The sequence below is a fragment of the Peromyscus californicus genome, unplaced genomic scaffold (genome assembly GCF_007827085.1).
Source record: "Peromyscus californicus insignis strain IS unplaced genomic scaffold, ASM782708v3 Scaffold_13__1_contigs__length_99412109, whole genome shotgun sequence".
NCBI lineage: Eukaryota > Metazoa > Chordata > Mammalia > Rodentia > Cricetidae > Peromyscus > Peromyscus californicus.
In genome coordinates, this window is record NW_026294424.1 from 38,153,384 (window position 1) to 38,180,069 (window position 26,686).

At 39.0% G+C, this 26,686-nt stretch overlaps 1 long non-coding RNA gene across 1 annotated transcript in view; it reads right to left on the reverse strand.

The window, feature by feature from the left end:
- Positions 1–4,992: 4,992 nt before the first annotated feature.
- The window catches only part of LOC128108374 (uncharacterized), a 122,721-nt gene continuing 101,027 nt past the window's right edge, over positions 4,993–26,686 (reverse strand). The window contains exon 6 of the long non-coding RNA XR_008217452.1: positions 4,993–15,319. This is a non-coding gene — a long non-coding RNA (uncharacterized LOC128108374). The remainder of the gene's footprint in view (positions 15,320–26,686) is intronic.

The window sequence follows — 26,686 nt, forward strand, 5'->3', positions numbered from 1 at the left end:
CTTTCTTCAGGTCTTTTGAGCTTCTCATTTCTTTGTCTTAGAAATGAGAAAAACCAACTCATTGAATCTTTGGAGATGGCAATTCCTTTATCAAAGACTGTAAAATAAATGTGTATACAATGTTTTGGTCATGTCAGTGATGTTAAAAAACAAAACTGAAAATGTGCTGGTAGGGAGACCAGAGGGTAAACTCACAGCTTACACTTGCTTTCGGCGCCACTTCCCTTCTTGGAGTCCAGGCTTCTCTTGTAGAATAGAGACTCTCTCTAGATATTAGACATAAATATTATATATTAGATGTTATATAGTATGTGTTATACATTATACATATTATCACTATCCATACTTCTTCCTTTCTTCCCAGACTGATCTATAAGATGGGTTTTTGTTTGTTTGTTTGTTTGTTTGTTTGTTTTATAGACCTGAAATAGTGTAGAGAAATAAAATAGTATAGAAAATAAAATAATATAAAGAAACATGTTGTTTAATGAGTACTACAGGAGCCTTCAGTTAGTTGCTACCATCTATTTCTAGCTAAAATGAGACCCAAAGTTTAGTTTCAGCCCTAGTAATAGTGTTCAGTAAGAGATGGCTTTGTCCTCTTGAATCCAGGGCACACTCCAGAAAGATAAAAGTAACAGTAGCCAATAGAGTAGTGACTCATACCCATGGCTACCTATGTTTAAACTAACCAAAGCCAACTGACAGTTATTTTCCTTGGTCATACAAACCACATTTCAAATAACAGTATGCCATGGTGCTTATGGCTACTTTAATGGAAAGAGTAGGCTAGAACCTGTAACTTCAGGCATCTCTGTTCAGGGCCACACCAATTTAAATGGTAAACTTTCAGCCAGCTAGTGTGCCCATTCACATTATAAAGGTATCAGTAGCTCATAGTAGGCATACTTCCCACTTCTCTCCAGATGGACTTCCACCTACTTCCCAGGGATACAAGTAAACATTCTTGAAAGCTTTAACCGTGCCTCCCTATCTCATAATGCATGCCTAGTCTGCTGAAAACTAAATATATAGTCACTAAAATGTGTGACTGTAACTATGACGTCTGAAAGCATTTCTTGGGGAATTCTGTTTTAATTTACTTCCTTTGGAAGGTGTATTGGGATGCTAGTTACTCATTGCTACTCAATGAGTGGCAGGCATAAATACCTTAAGAAAAAGAAAGTAAAAACTGGATTGATCAGCAAGGAACAGATACTCTAGGTTCTACTAGATGATTTGTTTTCGTTGTCAGTTTGTCATAATCTGAGAGAAGAGTTTCAACAAGGAACTGTCTAGAACAGGCAGGCCTATGTATGCCTGTGGAAAGTTGTCTTTATTCCATTAGTTGGTGCGGGAAGACACAGCTACTGTAGGCAACATCATTCCCTATGCTTTTGTTCTGGACTGTATAAGAAAGAGTAGAGAAAGATAACTGAGTACTAGTAAGCATGTATGCATTTACTTCCCTCTGCTCTTGACTAAGTGATGTGTTTAACTGTTTCGAGTCACTACTGCTTTGACTTCCTTGCTATAATGAATTGTAAACTGGAACTGTGAGCTATAACAAACATTTTTTCCCCTGAGATGTTTTTATATGGAACGTTATCTCAACAATGGCAAATGAAACTAAAACCCCTACCTTGGAAGTTCTGTGGCATGCTCTGTTGATCATTTGCAGTCTCATAAATCAGTACACAAAGCAGAGGTGGGACCATCGGGCATCCAGCCTAAGCTGCTTAAGTTGGACCAAACACCTCAAATTCAAACAAGAAAAACTTGCCAACACAGAGAAAGTAATAAAGGCAGCCCTCCAAACCTCCTTCCACTGTGCCTTCCAATGTCATGTAAAGATAAATATGTAGGTTGGGACCGTTTAATCAAACTTTACATTTCCTGTCTATAATTTGAATGGCATGAGCAATCAATCATAGTAATGATGATATTAATAAAATATGTCAATTTAGACATTGTGAAGTTCATACCAGTGACATCATTTGACCCTTAATACAGACTGCCAAGGTAAGGAAAGAGGAGCAGATAAGTCTACTCCAACTTTCTGGTAGGGTGTAAATTATTCTAGGCCATATGGAAAATTCCAGCTTAGAAAGAACACAAAGGGACCCCACATAGAAAAAAAACCCTCAACTTCTCTACCTTGTAAAGTCAAAGATAGCACTCCTGCATTGCAGAGAAAAGGAGGAAGGAATGCTGTGGGTGGTCTGTATAAATAAAACACTGATTGGCCAGTGGCCAGGCAGGAAGTATAGGTGGGACTAACAGAGAGGAGAATTGAGAGAACAGGAAGGCAGAGGGCCTCACTGCCAGCTGCTGCCATGACAAGCAGCATGTGAAGATGCCAGTAAGCCACGAGCCATGTGGCAAGGTATAGATTAATGGAAATGGATTAATTTAAGCTATAAGAACAGTTAGTAATAAGCCTGCTACGGCCATGTAGTTTGTAAGCAATATAAGTCTCTGTGTTTACTTGGTTGGGTCTGAGTGGCTGTGGGACTGGCGGGTGACAGAGATTTGTCCTGACTGTGGGCAAGGCAGGAAAACTCTAGTTACAAGGGAATGAGTGTGTGAGCAGAGAAAGGTCATGAACTGATGATGAGCAGAATAAAGGAGTCTAGACTGCAAGGATTGATGAAATTAGTCAAGTTCGGTTTCTACTCGAAACATGAGAGATTCAAGTGCCACAAGACTATCCAGGATGAACAGAAACAGTGTGTCAAGGGAAATAGAGGAGACCCTCTCAGTCAACTAGCTGAACTCTGCATTTGTTTGTCTCTATGGTGCACAGGTAGATTCAGACCTGAGAAGCATCTGATGAGTCAGCTACTACAGCCTCATCTCTAGCTTTTCCAAGCACTGTTTATAGAGGGGGGGAAACCCATGGGTTTCCATTGAGGAGTGTTTGTTCTCATGGAAAGTGTCCAGGGACACTTTTGATGGTTGTAACTTGAGTAAACAGTGGTGGCCATAAAAGGCTAGATAGCAAGGTGTATTACCAAACACCCTACAATGGATAATGCTATCCCGACAACCCTTGCATACCTCACATTTGAGAGAAACTACATCGATGAACTAGTGTCATGGATGGAAAACTCTGCTGGAACTCTGAGAGTTGGGCCAGCCTGATTAAGCTAGCCCCTCTAAAGGGGAAGCCAGGTAGTTCTCAAGACAGCCCCTTTCCCCAGAAACCTGGCCATCACTTATACGTGGATTTGCATTAATAATAAATTGTTTGTGTCCAGACATAACCCTCCAAAGCAGCTCTGAGACTAAGAGCTCCTCAGGCACATAGGATGAGGAACAATTTAATAATCAGGGAATCCCTGAGGGAAAGCAGAGGCAAATGGACAACCCAGTGTTAGGGAAGACCTGCCACCTCCAAGCTTGCCCATATGACACTAAGGTGGGTGATATATTACAGCATACCAGCTGTTAGTGTAGATAGGCTGGGGTAAAATCTTGCTTTGGTCCCTTGTCTTTATGAGTATCTGTCTATACACTGAGTTTTCCTGATTTTAAAATTTGAAAATAAAAATAGCATGATCATTTTCAAAGGAACATGAAGTATACAGTCATTAGTTCTTCTGTGTCCTTGGGGATATATGAAAGAGTTTCAGTGTATGCCAGAAACTGAGAATCATATAAACCCTATACATAATATCTTTTATCTATGTATGCAACATGTAGCAATGTTTAAGTTATAAATTAGGCATAGTAAGAGAATAATAGCACAATTAATGATGAAATAAAATTGTTAAACAATATATTGCAATAAAAATTCAGTGAATGTGATCTCCCTTCAAGCATCCTGATTTATGATTATTAAACTGTGAAAACTTAACTCATTACAACTGTGGAGGGTGAAACCATGAGTAATGCCAGTAATTTACATAAAGTTCTCAATAGCCATACATAAATGGTTTGTAATTCTCATGCTCTTTACACCATCTCCCTTCACAGGGACCCAGACTCCAAAATGACAAAGTAACACCACTGAGCTGATTTCTTTCCAGAGTTCTTACTAGCCGATAAATAAAACCAGTCTGCTCCAGCACTGTGGTAGTGCTCTTCAAAGAACCAGAGGTCCTCATAGCCTCAGGTAAAATGCTTTCTTTCTCTGCATCATGTTATTTTCTTTCCTCCAATCTCGGACCCTTTGATGCTAGTCCCCCCTCCCATTCCTCCCACATCCCCAGGTAGCTTAGGTGTGGCAGGGGAATGCTCTAATTTTTCTCTCTGTCATAACTACATCCATCATAAGTTCCCAGACAAGTATGTGGAAAATGTTCTCCTATAAGTAGGGAGTGATTTATTATCAGGGAAACTTTTACTGTGATTGTAACTTCACTGCGATATTTAACATATGTAATTGCTTTTATTATAGAACATGCACAAAAGTAAAATGAAATAAATGGAACTGCCCATAATCTCACCATCCAGCTATGATTGCTGCAATATTTTATGCATAAGACATTTCAAATGATGGTGGAGTCAAGCTTGTGTGGTCCTGTAAACTTCATTTTCCCTTGCTGGTGTTCCATGAATGTTCTCTAGTTTAATTAATGTATTCCTGCTTTTGTTTGTTTGTTTATTTGTTTGTTTGTTTTTGTAGTGATGAAAAATAAAGCCATGGATTTATACAAGTCAGGCAAGTGTTTGATCTCTGAACTACACTCCCAGCCTTTCATAACATTTTTCCTGGCTGAATGGTATGCTTTTCTGGGATATGTGATAGTTGATTTATTCAATCCATGTTTGTGGTACTTCAGTACTTACATTTTAACTAACATAAAATGCATGAAAAATGCCCTTAAGCACACCAAACACACACACACACACACACACACACACACACACACACACACACACACACACATATGTAGGTGTTTGTATATGTGTGTGTGCATATGAATAATGTATATATATTTACCCAGTTATTTACTTGGGATAAAGTCCCATGAACATGAAAACTTCAGAGTAAAAGAGGGGCTTTGGTGATATTTTTTATTCTTTTAAATATTATTTTATTTTTATTTACATATAGTGCTTAGTTATACTTACAGGTTGCAGTGTGCTATACAAAAGTAGTGGGTGATTATTACATCGAATTTTCCTGATATCACGTTTTCATTGTGGTATTTAATGTACGTTAATATATTTATTATTAAAAAGGCTCACAAATAAAAAGAATAAAATGGAACTGCCCATAATTTCACCATCCTGTGGTCATTCTATAGTATTTTAGGTATAAGTTGATTCAAAAATGGATAAGCCATGCTCATTCAAAACAAGTATAATTTATATATTGACCAAACAAGAATATCTGTCAACCTCACTGTTCAAATGTGTTGTTTATTGGTTATGTAAGCAACAAGAATCTCTCTTCCAGCTATTTTGGAATATATTGATATTGATTACTATTACCTTAGTCTGTAACAGACCTCCAGAATGGATACTTCCTACTCACCTGTATCCTTGTCCCCACTGACAAAGCTTTTCCATCTATTCTCCCCAGCCTCCAGTAATCACAGTTTGGATTTATACCTCAGTCACATGGACAACACCGTGCAGGATTTATCATCACTTGCCTTGCTTATTTCAGTTGACCCAAATTCTTCTGCTGTACTGCTGAAAATGACAGGGTTTCATTCTTTGCGTGGACAAATAACATTCCACTGCACTTTTGTACTATATTCCCACCACCCACTCATCTCTCAATGAGCACTTGGTCTGATTCTATTTCTTTACTATTTCAGTAATCTTGTAATAAGTGTAAGAATAAAACCCTTTACTCTCTTAGAAATGCACAGAGAGATTGTTGGTGTATATGGACATTCCATTTTTAATTTTTAAGGAATATACATACAGTTTTCTATAACGAGTGAGCAAATTTATATTCCCACATATCTGCTCATTTTGGAACACCAACATTAATAATAGCATCTACACATGACGTGATCTCAGTATCTTTTTGACTGTATTAAAGACCTGAAGTGTAGCTGCTGAGTTAGAATGTAAGTATATTTAAATTGTGATATATTGTTATCAACTTGTATGTGGTATAGATAGATAGATAGATAGATGGATAGATAGAAAGAAAGAAAGAAAGAAAGAAAGAAAGAGAGATGATGGATGGCTAGACAGACGGATACACAGCCAACCAGCCAGAGGCAGATAGATAGATAGATAGATAGATAGATAGATAGATAGATAGATAGATAGATAGATGGTATGTGATATTTTTCTTCCTTGCTTTCACCAGTACTGGCTACAAAATAAGTTTTTAACTTTTGCTAAAATTATGGTCAAATAATTACCTCATTTTACTCATGTATTATAGTTAATATGATATCAAATTTTGATATATTGCTCATCATATGTGTCTTTATTCATACTGTTTGGAGATTTTTATGTTACGTGATTTTTGTTGTTTTCATTTCAGTTATTTGTAACTATTTCATATATTAAAGACATTAATACTTAGTATCTCATTCAACTTTGAGATCATTTATTGAGTAAAACTTGTCTTATAGCCTTATTGTGTGATTGGTTAAACATACACATTGTACTACAATCTTTTCATCTTTTCTGCTGTTCTTCATTTCTTTATCCTTTGTCTTGTCTATCTGTCTTTATCCTCCCTGCCCAGCTTCCTGCCCCACCATACCTCCATGATGCTTTCATTCTATGCAGTCTCTCTCCCTATCCAAGATGAATATATCTTTATACAGTATTTGATACAGGCAGTATGAAGTTGCGATCTCTGCTTTTTATAATAACATTCCTTAACACATATTGAACCTCCTTACTTACTACTATAGTAAGTACATTCATTGTTTCTTTTCATGAACTTTGATACAATTATTTACATACTATATAAAAAAGTTTCCAAAATACTGAATTTTGTTGTCAATACCAGACATTTTTAACTATATCGAATTGTAGATACGGTGCTACATAAAGTTATCATAAAGTTTTATTTTATCACCATAAATAATAATTTTAGCCAGCATGCCAGAAAGTCAAAGGTTTCATCATGTGTGATCTGGGAAAACTTGCAAAATCTCTTTATTCCTCAATTTTATTATCTGTGAAATATGAAAATCAGTGCTACCTACTTAGAGGTATTTTAATTTTTAAATGCTCTGCTATATGTAGTGATAGAATAGACCCTGGCATGCAGAAAAGTCCATGGTAACCATCATTAGCAAGCACAATATTTGCTGTTGGATTGTGATACATGCTTTGCCATACTGTGCAATTTCTTTCGATTCCATCCTGTGATTTCTAAAATGTTCTCTATAAAGTTTAGACATTTGGTACATTGATAATTTCTAAAACTCTACCAGGAAGTTCCAATCTAATTTTATTTTGTAGTACTTGATTGTGAGGATGAGGATTCACATGGCAGAGTCACTAAAGCCCAGGCATAATTGCACCCTGATTCTAACTCTGATGAGATGGTGTACTCAATCATGATGCAGCTCAACAAACATCACAAGTAAATATTTAATAATATAAAGGCTAACTGTTCAATAAACAATCAACATTTCAGTTTTGGTTTTATTTCCTACTTAAGGCAATGCCTCAAGGTCATCTGCAACCCAATCCTTTGTCTCTCTGTGTGCTTACATGGCACCTGTTCTTTGGTGAATGGAAATGGGCAATGCGTATCCTAATACCAGAAAAGTGTATGATATTCTCCTGAATTTTTAAAGAAGGGGCTCATAATATTTGTTTTCATTTCTTTATATCCCCTGTTTTATTTCCTTACATGCAAGTTGGCAAGTCTGAGTTTATGGAAAGTATACAGGAGTGTAAATATTCAGCAAACCCATGCCATCTGTTGGCATACAGATCCTTTGAGTGTGGTTTCCATAATGAATGTTGTATCCCCAAACCATCAAATTAAAATAGAGCATGTCCTTGTTATTCAAATGCAGGAACAAATGCAACAATTTTAAAAGGATGCAATACCTACATGAAAAATATTAGGTGACTAAGCAATGAAAATACTGTGCTTGTGGGTATGCACTTGCCTCTTCTAGGCATAATTTAAGCTATTTTTTCATTATATAGTCAACTTTCTAGTTTTGAACAAAAAGTTTATATTTTCATGATCTGATTGATTGTCCACAAGTCATCAGCATAACCAAAATACTACATATTTTCTCCAGTGGTATTGGTAGTCATGCACACAATGTTTCTGAATTTTTTTTATTTTTCCTTCATAATGATTTTATCATTTAAGCATGTATTTGCAGAAAAGTTTCCTGCAGCTTAGAAGGTGTTCCTTTCAATCAGTAAGAGTAGTGTGTGCTCCTCTACAGAGTGCACTGAACCTGTGCACACTCCACAGTCTCACAGTTACTGCAACATCTCTTGCAGTGAGCCAAAATTCAGAAGCCACAGGGAATAAACAATCTATATCTGTGTATTTGAAGGTGTCAGGTCCTCTGTTGAAGCCTAGGCTGGTATCCCAAGCTGTCTGGATTTCCCCATGTTCATCTCAGCACCTGGAAAGAAACTTAAAATGTGGCAGTGAAAGAAATACTCACCCATGTACTATTCAGCCACTCTGCCTAAGGACCTATTCTTTAAACTTTTTACAACTCCTCAGCTTCTATACTGTCCTTCTAGAGAATAAACAGGTTTCCTACTAGACCTCCTTCGCTAACTACCTCACACAAGACAAATGGATCTTTACTGCTGTTTGAGGACAGAAACTTGACCTAATCTACCCCCAAGAGATACTGGTGAAGAATAAGAAATAAAAGTAATGTGTAGCTGAAAGTTTTCCTGTGTCCCACCCAGTCCGCAGCCGCTCAGACCCAATATACAGAGGCTTATATTAATTAAAACTGCTTGGCCATTAGCTCAGGCCTACCACTAACTAGCTCTTACACTTAAACTCAGCCCATTTCTGTGGCTTTACCTGTGTGTCATTACATGCTGCTCCCTGGATGGCAGGCTGGCATCTCCTGACTGAGCGAGCCTTCCTCTTCCCAGAATTCTCCTTGTCTGCTTATCTCATCTATACTTCCTGCCTGGCTACTGGCCAATTAGCATTTTATTAAACCAGTGTACAAAAGCATTATTCCACAGCAGTAATGGAAATGTTACCAAAGGCAAGAGGCTAAAGAAATGGATCATTGGGTAAAATACTTGCTACACAAGCATAAAGACCCAAGTTCAGATCCATAAAATCCAAATAAAAGCCAGGCATCTCGGCCCAAATCTGTACCACTTATGTAGGAGAGGCAGAGAAAGTAGAATCTCTAGCGCTTTCTGGTGCTTGCTCGTCCAAACAGCAAACTCCAGGTCCAGTGAACTATCTGTTCTCAAAAACTAACATGGAAATGAAAGACTCTAAGAGCTAGAGGTGGCAGATGACTGCAAGGACAGCAGCACAACAGAACACAACAGGGCAGCTGAACATAAAAACTCACAGTGATTGTGACGGCAGGCACAAGACCTGCATAAGTTCAAACCAGACAGAAATCACAGCAGGGAGCATGAGGGAGAGGGCACCAAGTCTCCTCCACCTCCACTAGCTGAGGAGACATTGAGAATTTATAGCAGCAAAGAGGGGGAGGGGAATTTTTCTTTAAAGATGTGACCCCTGGTGTCAGCCACTTCCCATTGTAGGCTTCACATCCCAGAGTGTTTGGGTGGCATAAATTGGACTTGATGTATAATAAAAAAGAAAGAAAGAAAGGAAGAGAGAGAGAGAGAGAGAGAGAGAGAGAGAGAGAGAGAGAGAGAGAAGAAAGGAAGGAAGGAAGGAAGGAAGGAAGGAAGGAAGGAAGGAAGGAAGGAAAGAAGGAAGGAAGGAAGGAAGTTGATGTATAAGAAAAGTAGAAAGAAAGGGAGGAAGGAAGGAAAGACAGAAGAAAGGAAGGAAGAGAGGAAGGAAGGAAGAAAGAAAGAAAGAAAGAAAGAAAGAAAGAAAGAAAGAAAGAAAGAAAGAAAGAAAGAAGGAAGGAAAGAAAGAGAAAATGTGAGGGAACAGCAAGTTAGGTGGCAAGGAAAATGAGTGAATCTGGAAATAAATGCAATCATGATACATTGTATGAAATTCTCAAAGGATTGATAAAATAATAGTGTAGCTAGAGTTTTCCTGCCTGGCCCACAGTCAGGACAAATCTCTCTCACCTGCCAGTCCCACAGCCGCTTAAACCCAACTAAGTAAACACAGAGACTTATATTGGTTACAAACTGTATGGCTGTGGAAGGTTTCTTGCTAACTCTTCTTACAGCTTAAATTAATCCATTTCCATTAATCTATACCTTGCCACATGGCTCGTGGCTTACCAGCATCTTCACATGCTGTTTGTCATTGTGGCGGCTGGCAGTGTCTCTCTGACTCAGCCTTCCACTTCCCAGCTTTATTCTCCTCCTTGTCCCTCCTATACTTCCTGCCTAGCCACTGGCCAATCAGTGATTTATTTATTGACCAATCAGCAACACACTTGACATACATGACATCCCACAGCACTTCCCCTTTTCTTTTTTTGTTTCAAAAAGGAAGGTTTTAACCTTGTCAAAGTAAAATTACATATAATTTGACAATTTGGGTGTAGCTTCTCTTACTACTTCCTGCTGGAGGGGGGCACTGTATCTTATGGGGACACAAAGAAAATTTTAGGATTATGGAATAGTCCATGAGGCTGTATTGTCTGAGCCAGTTGCCTTCAAACCATTCTGGATGTTGGATCATCTGGGCCATGGTGTCATTGAGGACCTTTCAGGGGGTCTTGGCTGGTCAAACCTGGTGTATCTTAATCTGGAACAAATCCATAGCCTTTGGCTTTCTGTGGGAACAAAAGCAGAGACTCTTTTCCAAAGCAACATATCCTTATATCCAAATTTTGAAGTCAAGATCCCTTTAAAATATACATTTTGGCATAACTCAACAGCTTTTACAATCAAATGTTTTTCTGCAGTTAAAATTTCCAAAGACAACACAATCCATATTCTCTGTGTAATATCCATCTTTATGTGGCTTATTTTTTATATTAATTTTACTGTCTCTTTAAAGACTTTATTTTTAAAAACTATGTCTTTCTTTATATAACTGTATATATTCCTTTTTCTCTCTCTTCCAAGCCTACATATATTTTGCACACATTGTAAACTATTACATCTGAATCTGTCTTTTTGTGAATCTATTGCTTTAAACTGCAGCAGCTGTGGCTGCTGGCTCCCCCCACCTCAGCTTCTCAACATGGCAGTGGTTTACCGCCAGCTCTAGGAGCTATCGTGGGTCTATGCTTTTATCCAAGCAGCGTGTAGCCCAGAAACCTCTTTTTTTTGTTTTGTTTTGTTTTGTACTAGCAAAGTCTAAATCCACCATGTAGTTTAATGTGCCACTTGCAGAGGCCTCATTCCCGCCATACTGCAGGTCGAGCGCGCACACTAGGAACCAGCCAGTAGCTCAAACCAGCAGCTGCTGCTCATTTGAGAGGAACAATTAGGAAGCTGTTTTTAGCTCCATTTTAGAATCTTTCTTCTCAGTTTTTAGTTGGAAATACTTGCCACCACGTTGGGCGTCATTGTAGATGTAACCAACCTTCTTATTAAATAAGAAACACAGAACCAATGCAAAGAAGAAAGCCAAGAGGTCAGAGCTAAGAGCTAAAACCTTACCCTTCCTCCTGTGGTAGTCCTACCTCTCCAAACCAGAGCTACTTTCTGTGTTAAAGTCCTTATATAGAATTTCTGTTCTGCCTTCTCATTGGTTGTAAACCCAACCACATGACTGCCTCGTCACAGCCTGTCTGTATAGACCTCCAGGTTTTCCATGAATTGTATTGAGATTAAAGGCATGTGTATCCAATAATGGCTGTATCCCTGAACACACAGAGACTTACCCAGCTCTGCCTACCAAGTGCTGGGATTACAAGTGTACGCCACCACTGCCCTGCTTTCCTATGGCTTGCTAATAGCTCTGACCCCCAGGCAACTTTATTTATTAACATACAAATAACATTTTAATACAAATAAAATATCACCATATATTAGTTTAGAAAATTAAAGAGAAAAAGAAATTTAAGATAGGTGGCAATTGGGTAAACCAACCAATATCCATGACCATTCTCCATATGTACACACATGGGAGAAACACACAAAAAGTCAGCAAGGTTGGGGTTAGAAACTTCCTGTTGAAGGTGTGTGAAGTCATCATCATGGGAACAGATTATTCACAATTGTTATTTGAACAGGTGTGAACAGACATTGGGATAGCAAAACTCACTGATTTCAAAATATTCATCTTTTTTTTTTGTTTTGTTTTGTTTTTTGTTTTTCGAGACAGGGTTTCTCTGTGTAGCTTTGCGCCTTTCCTGGGACTCACTTGGTAGCCCAGGCTGGCCTCGAACTCACAGAGATCCGCCTGGCTCTGCCTCCCGAGTGCTGGGATTAAAGGCGTGCGCCACCACCGCCCGGCCCCAAAATATTCATCTTAATCCTACCTCTTTCATAGTTCTCTAGTCTGTCTTCTTCTGAGCCTCATTCATTGTTTCTTTCCATCAGGAGTCAAGTCATACCTTTTAAATGACTTGGGGGACCTGTTTGGTTTGTGGTCAGATCTCCAAAATCTAATTTTTGGTATTAAAATACATAAGGAACAGATCATAATGTTTTTTTTTTTACTCTCCATGTATTATAACGACCTCAAATTTATTTGGGGGAGTTAGACCTGGATCATAAATTCTACCTAAGGCACCCAGGAATACAATGAAAGATAGTAAGTTGGACACAAAAGTCATTTTATATTATGAAAATTTGTTAGAAGTCCAGTTGAGAGAAATTAGTTATTCATTTCTGCTCAACACTCTACAACAAATACAGACAACGTTTTCTTATTTTATTTATGAGTTGGAAATGTGTACAGGGCTCACATGGAATGAAGGCTGGAAAATCATCTTTCAAGGTGACCTGCTGACATAATTGCTAAGGCAGTACTACATCAGGATAGAACTCTTCTGAGTATCTAAAGGTTAAGGTCTTATCTCCGGTACCATAGACAGTGACTACCTTTAGAGACATAATTCTTAATGAGCTAATCAATCATGATAAAATAGACAGCTAAGCAAAAAGCAGAAATGTCAATCAGACACTTTCTTCACAGCCTTCATAAGAACCAGCCTAGCGCACATCGGCATCCCAGACTTCTTGATCCTAGAACTGCACACCACACTTAGTGAACAAGCACAAGTAGCCATTAGTATCTCAGCACATGGTCCCAAGGATGATTTAAATTTCTTCACATCACAGTAGCTAAGGAAAAAGAAATAATCCTAACTAAGTGTGAACTGAAAGATTTGTTTTCAGAGTGGCACCCTAAACTTGAAGGGCATCATTTCCTGTGTTTTATTCATTAAACTTCAAAAGTTGAAATCCAACTAGAGAGAAGATTCATTCCATATTTTGACAGAAGGAAAAATGAAATTATTTTGAGGCCATGCACAAAAATCATCTCAAAGACTGACATGGAGAAACAGATGAAGGATGGATAATTTCAGACATGCCTTGAAAAGAGATAGTAGCCAATGACTGTGCAGTCCTCCTTTGATATTAGCAATGGACTAAAAACTTAACCACATTACTTCTCTCATTATATGTGTACAATATACATATTACTGCTATTTCCAGTTTGGAGTCAGAGAAATTAAGCAAATTCCCCCAGCATCTCACAGCTTAGTTATTGCTAGAAGACTCATTAGAACCAAAAACGTCCAACTTTTGAGCCTATGCCTTTTATAGATACAACAGTTATTCAGGTCATCCAGCTCTGGGAGTATGTAGGTTGGAAAGAACTCCAATCTAATATCTTCAAAAACATGTCCACTGGTCTCCAAGACCCTCATAGAAAACATGCTGCCCAGAGTGTCTACAACTCAGTTCCCTAATTTACATTTTCTATAATGGATAAGAATGAAATCTAGCCAGTTCCATAAAACAGCCCTAGATTTAGAGAGGACGCATATAGTTTAGATGAAAAAGTTTGTTATTGAGAATAAACCCAAGTGTATTGAGTTTATAGGCACTTGTAGAAGAATAAATCAATTTAACTCCATATCCCATCATTCTGTCCAGGTTTGTAACAAGGTGTACTTTGTTAGATTTTCATCTGCCTACATCTGAGACAGCAAAGTTCTCCACAATCATCTTTTAATGGCATCACAATTTATAGACAGTAACTAATTTCAAACTTCATAGCACTTGGCTTTTATGATTATTTCAAATCATTTAAATGCAAATGAATTTCCAGAGAGAGAAAACATCAAATGCCCTTGAGTGGCAACATGTAATAGAACCGCATGTGGAAGCCACTGTAGGAATCTGAAGCGCTCTGATAGGGTTGGATAGTAAAGCCATATAAAAGTGTTTGCCTATACTCAATTTACATTTCATTCCACATTATAATCTATTTACACATTTTGTCTTTTTAATATGACTTATTTATTGGACCCTCCTTGGAAATCCTACCCACGTTCCATCGGAAACCTAAGATGCAATTTAACAAAGGAAAAAATATCACCATAACATTCTCAAGAACAGGAATCAAAAACCCAAATACCTCTTGCTTCTCCACACTTTTCTACCATTAATGATGTCACTGTATGACGCATCTCCAAACTGTCTATTCATTCATGGTGAGCCTGCATTGGCCTGGGGATCAAGTAATAGTGACTGTACAGAATTCATAAGCAATAATATGTGCAGCATCAAAACAGGGAAGTCTGGTCTTTATTTAAGTACCTCACTGTTCTAAGACTCACAAAAATATTGAAAACATTATGATTTGGTGCAATTACAGAGAAGCTGTGGATAGTGGTGTGCTATATATATATTGGAGGCCAGATAATATTTCACTGCAATCACCTAGTATATACTACAAGCTCTGGGCTTAGTACTTGGGGAACAGAGGTAAGTGGAACATCTTAATGTCTATAATATATGTAAAGAAAAAGAAAGAATTCAACAGTTGTACACCAAGATCCATAAAGGACATCAGAGCAGTAGTGGTCTCTGAAGCTGTGAAAGATGTGAAGGAAAGAAGGTGAGGGTATGTGCAGTGAACATCTTGACTTGATGCTATTTACCTTCCAAATTTTCATGACTCTGTTTGCTAAGCTTAGCACAATGCTTACTTTTATGATTTCTTTGGACAAAAATACCTTTTAAATACACCTTAATGAAAAACAGGCTAGTTTGGGCTCACATTTTGAGAGTATGGTCCATCATGGCAGCAGTAATGTGAGGAAGGGGCATGAAGTAGCTGGCCACACCATACCTATAACCAGGAAGCAAAGGGAAATGAATATTGCTGTTCAGCTACATTATCAATTTCATTCAGTTCCAAAACCTAACCTACAGTATAATACAGCCAAAATTGGAGTGAGTTCTTACAATTCATCTTATTCTAGATAAGCATCCAATAAATGTTTTCTTGGTGGTTATAAATCTTTTCAGTGTGAAGGTCAAGATTAGCCATCACAACATCGCCCCTTGTTACCATGATACTCAAACATCACATTTAAACTATAATTTTCCACACCTTGTTTAATTAGGCTTATGGAATCTAGGAATGCAAAATACATTCAATCTAAATAAAAAGTATAGTCTTTAACTGTTCCAAACTGTTTAAGAGTATAAGTGCAGTCTCTTCTGAGACTCGGGCAATCTCTTAACTAAGGGCCTTAGAAAATTCAAAAACAAGTTATATATTTCCATCATACAATGTGATAGAATAAACAATCATTTTCTAGAGAGTAAAAATGAACAAATACCAAGAAATTATCATACCAAAGTGTGACCAAAACCCAACAGGGAAACCAACAAGTATTTCAACTCCACATCCAGCTTCTGAGGCCTATGAGAAAATTACCTTGGGTAACTCCACCGCTTCAGTTTGCTTCCTGAACTACACGTATCCTACCTTTTTCTTTAAGCTTTCATGGCAGGACATCCTATGGTCTTGTCATCTCCAACCTCCTAATGTCTTCACTGTAATTTAGTTTTCCCCTTCACAGCCTCAGGCCCCTACTATTCATTGTCTCGCCTCGATCCTATCTAGGAACATAGAGCATGATTCCACAACTCCTCAATATTGCATCAGTCATGGCTAGGAAAACAAGTCCCTTGACACTTCCTTTCAAGGAACAAGAAATCTTTTCAAAGGCATTTTCTAGTTAGACTCTTTTCTCTCAGATGACTTCCCATTTTCATAAGATGGAAGCTTCGATAGATGAAGTCTTGGGTACAGAGCACCTTGCATATTTTCTAGTGCAAAGCATCCGGTTTCCTTATAATAGCACTGATCTCTCTGACAATAAGAGGTGCGCTGAGAAAGATCTGTCTTTCCTTTTGTAAGATTTAATTTACCCACACTCTTCTTCCTGCCAAAGTGCATATTTTAATGTATTTCTGCTTTGTGTTTTACTTCCTCTCATTGTAAACCTGCATGAGAGCAGCAAACACTAACCATGCCACTGCTAAATGCTATCCCACATTTAGGATAACAAGCTTCCTACCCAATTAGCTAGTCCCAAAGTATAAATATAAATAAGAGACAAGAGAATGACTAGCCAGGCGGTGGTGGCACACACCTTTAATCCCAGCACTCTGAGGCAGAGCCAGGTGGATCTCTGTGAGTTCGAGGCCAGCCTGGGCTACCAAGTGAGTTCCAGGAAAGGCACAAAGCTACACAGAGAAACCCTGTCTCGAAAAAACAAAAACAAAAAAACAACAAAAAAAAAGAGAATGACTAATAAGCTTGAATGGAGCCCATCCCATGGAAAGAAAATTTTATTTGTCTCTGCATATGGGCCAGGACTTAGAATTCTTGTAAGTTCTGGGATAAGAATGAGCTTATTTCCAAAAGATGGTTCTGAACCTCACATGGCATGGGAAGATGAAGAGTCTCAGTCCTGTCTCTACTTCTTCATGGATCTGACCATAGAACAGATGTGGGCACAGGAGCTAGAAGTACATATATGTAAGGTTTAACCATCAAGAAAGTCATGACTGAGAAAAAGAACCAAATAAAGAAAAAGACAATTATAAAAGTATGGGAAAAATAATACCAGAGGAAGACAAAGAGTTTCTCAACATCAGGTCAGAAGGAATCTGTACCAGAACTGAAGATAAGACAGCAATTTTTTATCATAATGAGTGAATTGAGTGTCAAAGTACAAACAAGATCAACAGGGACAGAAAATGAAGGGAATTTTGGAATAAAGGTAGTTCTAAGTATGGGCACAGGATACAGCCTATGCAACTGTTTGAGTACATTCTAGATTCTCTGCTCCATTTCTAAGGCTGTATCTCAAGAATCTCTTCTTGGCTTTCTTTCTTTCTAGGATCTATCAGGAAAGCCATTTAACTGGAAGCATCACTGACATTGTTTAACCCTTCCTTATTCTAAAGACACTTTCTCCATCTCTGGTGAGCGACTCATTATATTTTATACCAGATGATTTGACCTCAGTTAGCAACAGTCATACAGACCAGAGTAGTCAGTGTAACAGCAATGTCTAGAGTACATGTACAGCCTGTGTTAATGAGAATTCCTGAAAGGAAGCTGTGTCTTCAAAGGCTGATTGAGTGATCATAACTGCAGTGATGTAGAGAAGTTGGAATATTGCAGACCCAGTGCCTCATTACAATTTATCTTGGGCTATGGTTAGCCCATCAAATAGCCATTTCTTGCCTACCTTTGTGTGAAACCTAACATCCTGTGACTAGTACCCAATTTACTTGAAGTATCCACTAATGCATTTGAGAAGTACCTTGATGTGTGACTGTTCTTAGTTCTAGTGCTATAAAAATGTTTAGAAATCATTAGCTCTTTGGACCATTGGGTTTAACATAATCTAAATATATATCCCTAGGCCATATTCACTAATATTTGGCTCCAGAATAAACACTCCTATATTGTTTTTAAGATTTGTTTTATTGTGTCAATGCCTACAAGGTAAAGATGGTTCAATCAGATGCTTTGTTGGTTAAAGATCTCCAGATAACCAGGGAAGAGAGAGACTAAAACAGAAAGAGAGAAACAGATAGATAGAGATATTAAGATTGATTCCTACAATTATGTAGACTTTTAGCTCTCAAATTCTGCCTTCTGTGAAACTGTATGTTTAAGAAATCCATTGGTACAGGTCCAGTCTGTGTCTAAAGCCCTAAGATCTAGAGAAGCCCTTATGTAAAGCCTACTTCTATTCTGAAAACTCAATATCCAAGAGCATCAACATTCAAGGGCAGGAGAAAAATGGATATCCTAGCCCTCTACCTCAGAAACAGAGTGGAAATCCCTCTTCCACTTTTTGTTGTAATTGAGTCCTAGTGAAAGGTATAATGCCTACCACACTGGTGAGAGGGAAATTCCTCTTCTTCTTATCCTACTCATTCAAATACTAACTAAATCACCCATCAAAAAATGCCTACTGTCCCCATTTAAAGCAGGAAAATAGAGAGACCAATAAAAAGCATAATGTGAACAAAGATCAAAAGAATATAGGGTGAATTTCCAATAGAAAGACAGGCAGAGCCATAGGTGTTTTAGTCAGGGTTACTATTGCTGTGATGAAACACCATGACCAAAATCAAGTTGGGAAGAAAAGGGTTTATTCATCTTACTCTTCCACATCACAGTTCATCTTCAAAGAAGTCAGGACAGGAACTCAAGCAGGGCAGGAACCTGGAGGCAGGAGCTGATGCATACATAGGCCACAGAGGAGTGCTGCTTACTGGCTTGTTCCTCATGGCTTTCTCAGCCTGTTTTCTTATAGAAACCAGAACCAGCAGCCCAGGGATGGCACCACCCATAATGGGCTGGGCCCTCCCCCATCAATCACTAATTAAGAAAATGCCCTACAGGCTTATTTACAACCTGATCTTATGGAGGTATTTTCTCAATTGGGGCTCCCTCCTCTCTGATGATTCTAGCTTGTGTCAAGGTGACATAAAACTAGCCAGTACTATGAGGCAAAGTTGGCAGGGACCTGGAAGCTTTAGTTGGCCAAGTTCCTCAGTAAACTGAGCTTCATGGGGTACTGAACAAGGACACAGTCCCTCCTGGCCATGCATTATCCTTTGTGTTATATTTTCACTAGTAAAACTGAGTAAAAATAAACAGAAAATATTGACTTAGTCTAAGGAGTATTTGAAATCACAGTCTGTATTTAAGGTGTACACTTACCTCACAAACAATAACAAATGTAGCAGTATTATCAAAATGTATATTTGAAACAAAGTACAACCAGGAAGCAAGTGTTTGAAGTGTAAAGATTGATAGATAGCATTCTGCTTCTTTCTGGCCATAGCTTTTTTTTAAATCACAATTATTGAAGGCCTCATAGACCCAAGGAGTAAAGACAGGTCAGAAAAGCTTAGTCTCAAAACTCAGAATGAATGTCCCTATGGGGTGTTCTGTTAGGGCCACTCTGGTGCAGCAGATGGCATTCTCCATAACTGCTCCGGAGAAAATTGGGAAACAGTTTAGAATTAATACATTCTTCCAAAGTGTAGCTAGCTGAGTGATCTCCTAAACTGTAACACTCGGACTCTGTGACTATAACTGGCCCTTGGTGCACTCTGAACTACAGACAAGCTCTCACCTCATCTCTCCTGCTCTTTCATTTTATATGATTCTGGGTGATGTGAGCAGCAGAAAGCAATGTGTAAGTGGACACTGAGCTCTGCCCAGTTTGTTAACTGAAATTTCCATATGCTAGACTATAACCGTACACGATGAAGACCTGAAAGCAATGACAAGAATAAATGGTCCACAAGCTGTCAAAAGAATCCCGGGGTGTGGACTAATAATGCAATGCTGTCAGAGGGACTTAAGGGAAGGAAGGACTGCTGGGCTACCAAAAATAAATGGGAAAGGGCTCAGCATGTAATGAGGGATATGTGGATAATACATTTTGGTGAAGGGAACAAACAAAGGAATCTAGAACCTTGCTGATCATGGCAAATGAATCCATATACACCACTACATTTGATATTTTTCCTACTCTATAAATCCATGACTATGACTCATCCTGCAGATAAAAAACATTGATAGTTAAAAGGTCTAAGTAGGATCTGATAGAAGAATTGGGCTGATAATATAAGCACTATGGGTTTAAACTCTGTGTATGAGCCCCTGAACGAGTGTAGTTCAGGACCTGCTGATGCCTTATTCCAGAATAAGAGTCTTCAAAGAGTTCACAAGTTGTTTGACATCTTCCAGGATTCTGAGTGTCTCCTCAAAGCCTGAGCATCAAAGATCGATAGAATGAGGTTCTTTGAAGACCGGGGGACTTGGAACAATGGCAGAGCTAGAAAGTTGCTGTTTCCACTTCCACATTTTCTCATCAAGGGGATTGTGCCAGTCTTGGGTAACACACTAATGCCAAAGCCTAGTGAGGGTGATCGACCTCTCCCTCTGCTAATTAACCTCTGCAACTGACCCAGAGTCAAAAGTCTGGGGAACACCAAAGGGCAGGTCAGAGAATGACCAGACAATAAGGCTACCCTTTCAAAGGGCAGTGAGAATGTGTGTGATTTGTAAGAGGATGGAGGCTGTCTTGCAAAGGTCAGTTCTGTCTCCTGAGCAGAAACAGCGCTTTGTGTATCTAATGTCACAGACAGGCTGCAGAGGTCTTCTTGGGTGGGTACACTTGACATTGTTGAGACAGGTGGTCATCCTGTATGGGACACCTTGCATATGCAGAAATCTTGACCACTGAAGGAATGATTCTTGGTCTACACACAGATTCAAGAAGACAAACACAAAATGCTCTGCCTAGAAACTGCAGTCTTCTCTGAAAAATCCAAGCACTGCTTCACTCTGCCTCCAAAATGTGGAACCAGCACAGCACTCTGGCTTCCTGTATTGGGGAAGCATAGGCTTGTTTTCCTTATCACAGGCTGCAGCACACCAGACAGACTGTGAGTGCTGTTCAAATCAGAACAGGAAATGGAATCAGGCACCTCTTCCCCACCATCTCTCCACTTCTAGAGTGCTTAATCTTAAAAGTCACTAGGTTAATGAAAATAATGTCTACGATGTGCTTGCATGTGAAACTACTTACTGAAGGCTTGCTGCCTACACCTTATCTGATTTCTGCAATGTGGCACCGACAGCAGTGCTCAAGCAATGCATGGGGTGGTGTGAGAAGTGCTGGGTAAATTCTAGAAAGCCAAAAAGCTCCAGAGAGAAGGGAGTCATCTCGATTTGCTCCCAAAAATCTGTTTTCAGGAAGCAATTACGTTTAGACGTGCTGAGAGTGTTCACTGGGCAAGTTCACTGCCTCCTGACAAACAAACAGAATTATTGTTTGACTGATGCCTGCCAGACACTTGAAATGACTCCTCTTGTTGCCTGTCATCATTTTAAAAACATCCATCCCTCTCGCTAGCTTGCGCTCCACAATTCATTGTTTGTGAGCCATTGTCTGTGAGTTTTCTGTCTCAAACACCTGCATTAACGCCTTTCAAACTGATGCACAACTGCAGAATATAATTGCACTTTCATCTTCTTTAGGTATCATGTCTAAAGAAAAATCTGTGGTGGGCCTATTCTTCTGAATAGCTGGGCATGCCAACAACAAAAAATAAATTGAAGCTCTGTCTTTCTGTGAAATCCAATATTTCACAATATTCTATTTGACACAGCTCAGATTGCATTGATCTGAAAGGGAGCATTGTAGCAGTCGAGAGAATGTTCCTTTTACTTTGCTACCTGGATAAAGAGAGGTTTGAAGTCCCAAGGCATGGAAAATGTTGAGCTTTCACTGCTAGCTTATTGGCATACTGGACACTAATTAAGCCTTCAGAAGATGTTTTTGCTGGGTCTGTGAAAATAAGTTACATAACGATGATGATCATTGATGCTCACAGAGTCCCTTATAGGTCATGGGGCAAAAGGTGTGGAATAAAGAAACTGTCATACAGGACTCCTGCCCAGTGGAGAGACAGATGTCCCCACAGATGTAGCCAGGGACCAGTCTTTTCACAAAGGTTCCTTCTGCTTGGAGATAACAAGGGCCAATGACCTCACTTGATGAGACACAGGTTAAAAAAAAATTCCAAGCAAAGAAGCAGATTACATAGCTAATTATACCCAAGATCTCTATATTTCTCCTCAAAGGGTCCAAGGATGGAAGACATCCCCTGACCAGCGCCTGCCTTTGTGCATATCCACGGCTCTATGGTGATTGAACCCAGCAGTATGTCTGGCTCATTCAAACCAGCACTCTACCCCTTGTATATGCAAAGCATGGAATCTTCAGGCATTTCTCAATGATCACCTGCCAGGTAAGGCTTTTTCAGTTTTATGTTTTGAAATGTATTTGTAAACTTTTCTGGTTTTCTATTTGGGGCTACCATCCAAGCCTCTGGATAGGATTTTAACCTCACCTCTGTTGTTAATTCTATGAGCTATTTGCAGACTTCACAAACAATCTCCCTCTATCTTTGTGCATGGCCTTTATGAGACTGTTGTCCAACATGGGATGTGCAGAGCTCCGTGATTCTGGGAAACCTGACTTAGAGACCTCACAGATTGCACATGCCAAATCTCTGCACTATATTGAGTTACCATCTTCAATTATGACTCCAGGATTCCACTTGATTATTAGATTTTTGTCTATATGGTGTAGCCCAGTGAAAAAAAGCATTAGCTGAGGCAAGGTCTTGGTTTTAATTTGACTATGACATACATCTGGTGGGTAACAGCATTCTATAATTCTGAGAAAGTCCAAATCTTTAAAATGGGAATAAAAGACCTTTGTCTGGGGAACAGTTCAAACACATAGTTCACTTACAGGTACCTGTGGTCCAATCATCCTGTAAACACACAAACACTTGTGGATGCTTGTACTGGCTTTGTATCTGCTATGACAGAGCATGAAGTGCTGCTTCTTATTCCAGGTGTTGAACAACTGTAACTCTTATGTTGTTTGATTAAACCTCCTGGGACATTTTGTTAGTGACTGACTCCCTTCAAAACATCTTTATCCTTGCAGTAATGACTTGGATTTTGCAGAATAAAAAGAGCTAACACCATCGTTTCACCTCCTCTTTCATCAGTAATAGAGCTGCTCCTGGAGAAATTCTGCTTTTTGTTTCCAGAACTAAAGTGATCAGTGCATGTGGGTTACAAAAAACAATGTCCTCTCCCACTCAGCCCCTGCCTAGGAATTAAAGATGTGGTTGAGACAAAGGAACCTCTTGAAGGGATTCGTAAGGCTCCTCAAAGCAAAGCAGCTGTGTTTTCCACATAAAACTGAGATTCACGTGCAGATCCATTTTGAACACTATGCAACCTTGAATAAATAATTTCCTCTCTTAAAATTTCCATTTCCTTGTTTGAAGAATAGAAATAATATTAAATTATTTTATTGCATAAATAAGAGGAAAACAGGATCTAGTATAAGTAATACAGAGTAGCGCATATATATACATACATATACACATGTATGGCATAGATATATATACATACACATCAACATATATAGTACAGATACATATATTATATAAATATATACATTATATGTGCATATACATAAACATATTTGATGTATATGTCTACACAATATATGCATATATGATGTATATATCTGTACTATATATTTGTATTACATATGTGTGTGAGAGTATGTATGCATGGAGGAGGGCTGGGGGGGACCTCTACCTATGCAGCCCAGCCTGGCCTGGAATTTGTGATCCTCCTTGCTTAGCCTCTCCATTGTTTGGATTAAAGACATGCGCCATCATACCTGGCTAGTAGCTGCTATTAATAGAAGAACATCCAGACCAATGTCTCTCTCATCATCATTTTCCTCCCAGTGAGGCTTTTTTTCTAACATGACTGTTATCAATTTGCACTATTTCTTGTTGATTATTTTCTATGTACAATATTACACATAATGTTGTGGGGAAAGTCAAATGCAATTCACTCACTTAAGGAACTAGTGTGGGTGATTGTCATCGGATATAGAAACAGTCTGCAGTCCTATATTTGGTCCATGGTTGTCATGAGGAGATAAAGATGAAGGATGTGAAGCCAGCAGGTGAGGAATGAGCTTTCTAAGGAATATAAAGCCTTAGCATTTCCCTGCAGAGAAAAATTTTTAAGTTGGCTTTGATGATAGGCAAGTTTGGACCTGAAATGATGAGGTTTAAAGTAGTTTATAGATACTTAGTTGTGTGACCAGGAGCCAAAGAAGAAAGAAAGACAGTTCTCTCTATTGGGGGAAAAAAAGGACTTGTCAGAGAAGTGCATCAAAAGGAACTGCAATCCTAAATCCAAGGAAAGCCAAGAACAGGACCTGCCTAGAAATGTCTGCAATAGAAGCAGAGAACTCATCTAGGAAGAGTACAGCCAGCAAGATGCAGCTTACATTTTATATGTACATTCATATTCAAGTCTTTAGCAGAATCAAAGTGACAGAGTATTTATCACCCACATAGGGCCAGCTGGGAAAAGGCAGAGTCATTAGGAATATCTCTGTATACCGAACAACCACCCTGACTTATGCTGATTATAAGACAGGGTGAAACAAGGGAATGCATTTCAGGGAGACTGGGAACACTGCCCGAAGTAGAAAACTCAAGGAACCCAGGGAATAGCATAAAGTCTAGCCAGTACATACAGAATGGGAAAGGGAAAAGCTGAAGGATGCTGGATGGTGGTGGCACACACCTTTAATCCCAGTCCTTGGGAGGCAGAGGCAGGCGGATTTCTGAGTTCGAGGCCAGCCTGGTCTACAGAGTAAGTTCCAGGAAAAAAAAAAAAAAAGCTGGAGGACAACCTGGAATTTAAGTCTCCTCCAACATTGATTGCAAGATCCTGCAGATGATAAGTGAGCTGGAGAGAAGGTCAGAATGGAACAAATAGAGATGGTGTTTAGCCAGATCATTGCTACAAACTCATTCTTGGTGGGATCTGCTTGGGTTGTTCCTGAATACTAGGACAAAACTTAACTTGTAGAGCAATGTTCAATTGCAGCCTCTTGATTCAGAGTGTGGATAAGAGTCTGTTGTGAGAATTTGATCCACCAATGTCCTTGGGATATCTCGGTATCTAGCCTGATAGAGGCTTGGTTTTCTCTGGGTACTTGACTGCTTAAAACTGAGGACAGGATGAGGGCACAGTCTCTCTTGAGGTTGTCGGAGATTGGATGGCTGGTTCCATTCACCCCCCACGCCCAACCCCACCGCACCCCCAGGCAGAATGGAGGGTGATGATGGCTGTTTACTTTGTTCTGTATATTTCTCCCCATTTTATATCTTATACCTCTAGCCAGAACTTCAGATAAGCTTTACCCGTTATTTTGAGACTGGCTACAAATGCTACAGCTAGTCCTAATGAGACTTAACCAATTTTTTAGTTTTTTGTTTAATTTAAGAAGTTGTTTTATTCATTTTACATACCACCCACAGATCCCCCACTCATCCCTCCTCCCAATCCCCTCCAGCCTTCCCCCTACCCTAATCCATCCTCCATACCATATCTCCTCTTCCAAAATGGTAAGAGCTCCCATGGGGAGTCAGCAAAGCCTGGTACATTTAGATGAGGCAGGACCAAGCCCCTCCCTCCTGCACCTAGGCTGAACAAGGTGTCCCATCATAGATAATAGACTCCAAAAAGCCAGCTCATACACCCCCAGCCTAGATTACTAGCAATAGTGGAGAGGGTGTCTGAACTGGCCTAGCCCTGTAATCAGATTGGCGAATACCTTAACTGTCAACATAGAGCCTTCATCCAGCAAGTGATGGAATCAGATACAGAGATCCACAGTCAAGCCCCAGGCCGAGCTCCTGGAGTCCAGTGGAAGAGAGGGAAGAGGGATTATATGAGCAAGGGAGGGCCAAGATCATGATGGGGAAACCTACAGAGACAACTGAACCAAGCTCATAGGAACTTTAGACTGACAGCTGTGGAACATGCATGGAACCTGAATAGGCCCTCTGCTGGGTCTGTTTGAGGGTCCCCTGGCAGTGGGATCAGGATTTATCCCTTGCGCATGAGCTGTTTAGTTTTTTTTTTACAGGATAACACAGAGATATCATCACCCCCTAAATAGAAGGAAGCAGTTCTAAGAAAATGACACCCCCCCCCCCAACAGGTTTTTGTTTTCTCAGAGTTATGGATAATTGGCAACCGTAAGGGATTGGTTATAAGTTGTAATAGGGTTGGGTATGGAACAATAAAGCTTAGACTCAGGAATCTCTTTTGGAAAATAAAAAAGGAAATAGATAGGATAACTTAATAAGGTAGATTATTGTATCTGTTTGTAAACTAATTTAGCAACTATCAGCTTTAGATAGTTTACATTGGTATGGACTCTTGTATATTGATACAAATGTAAATTATTTTTCTATTCCTGTTTAACATAATTTGTATATTGATACAAATACAAAACTATATTTGTCACATTGTACATATGTTCCAACTCCTGTTTATAATATTTTTGTATATTGATACAAATGTAAAATTGTATTTGTCATACTGTATTTTTGTTCTACTTCTGTTTAGGATATTTTGTATATTGATACAAATTAAGGTATTGTTGTCATATTGCACTATGTATTTCTACCTCTGATTAATATATTTTTGTATATTGTCACAAATTCGAGGTCATTGTCCTTATATTGTACA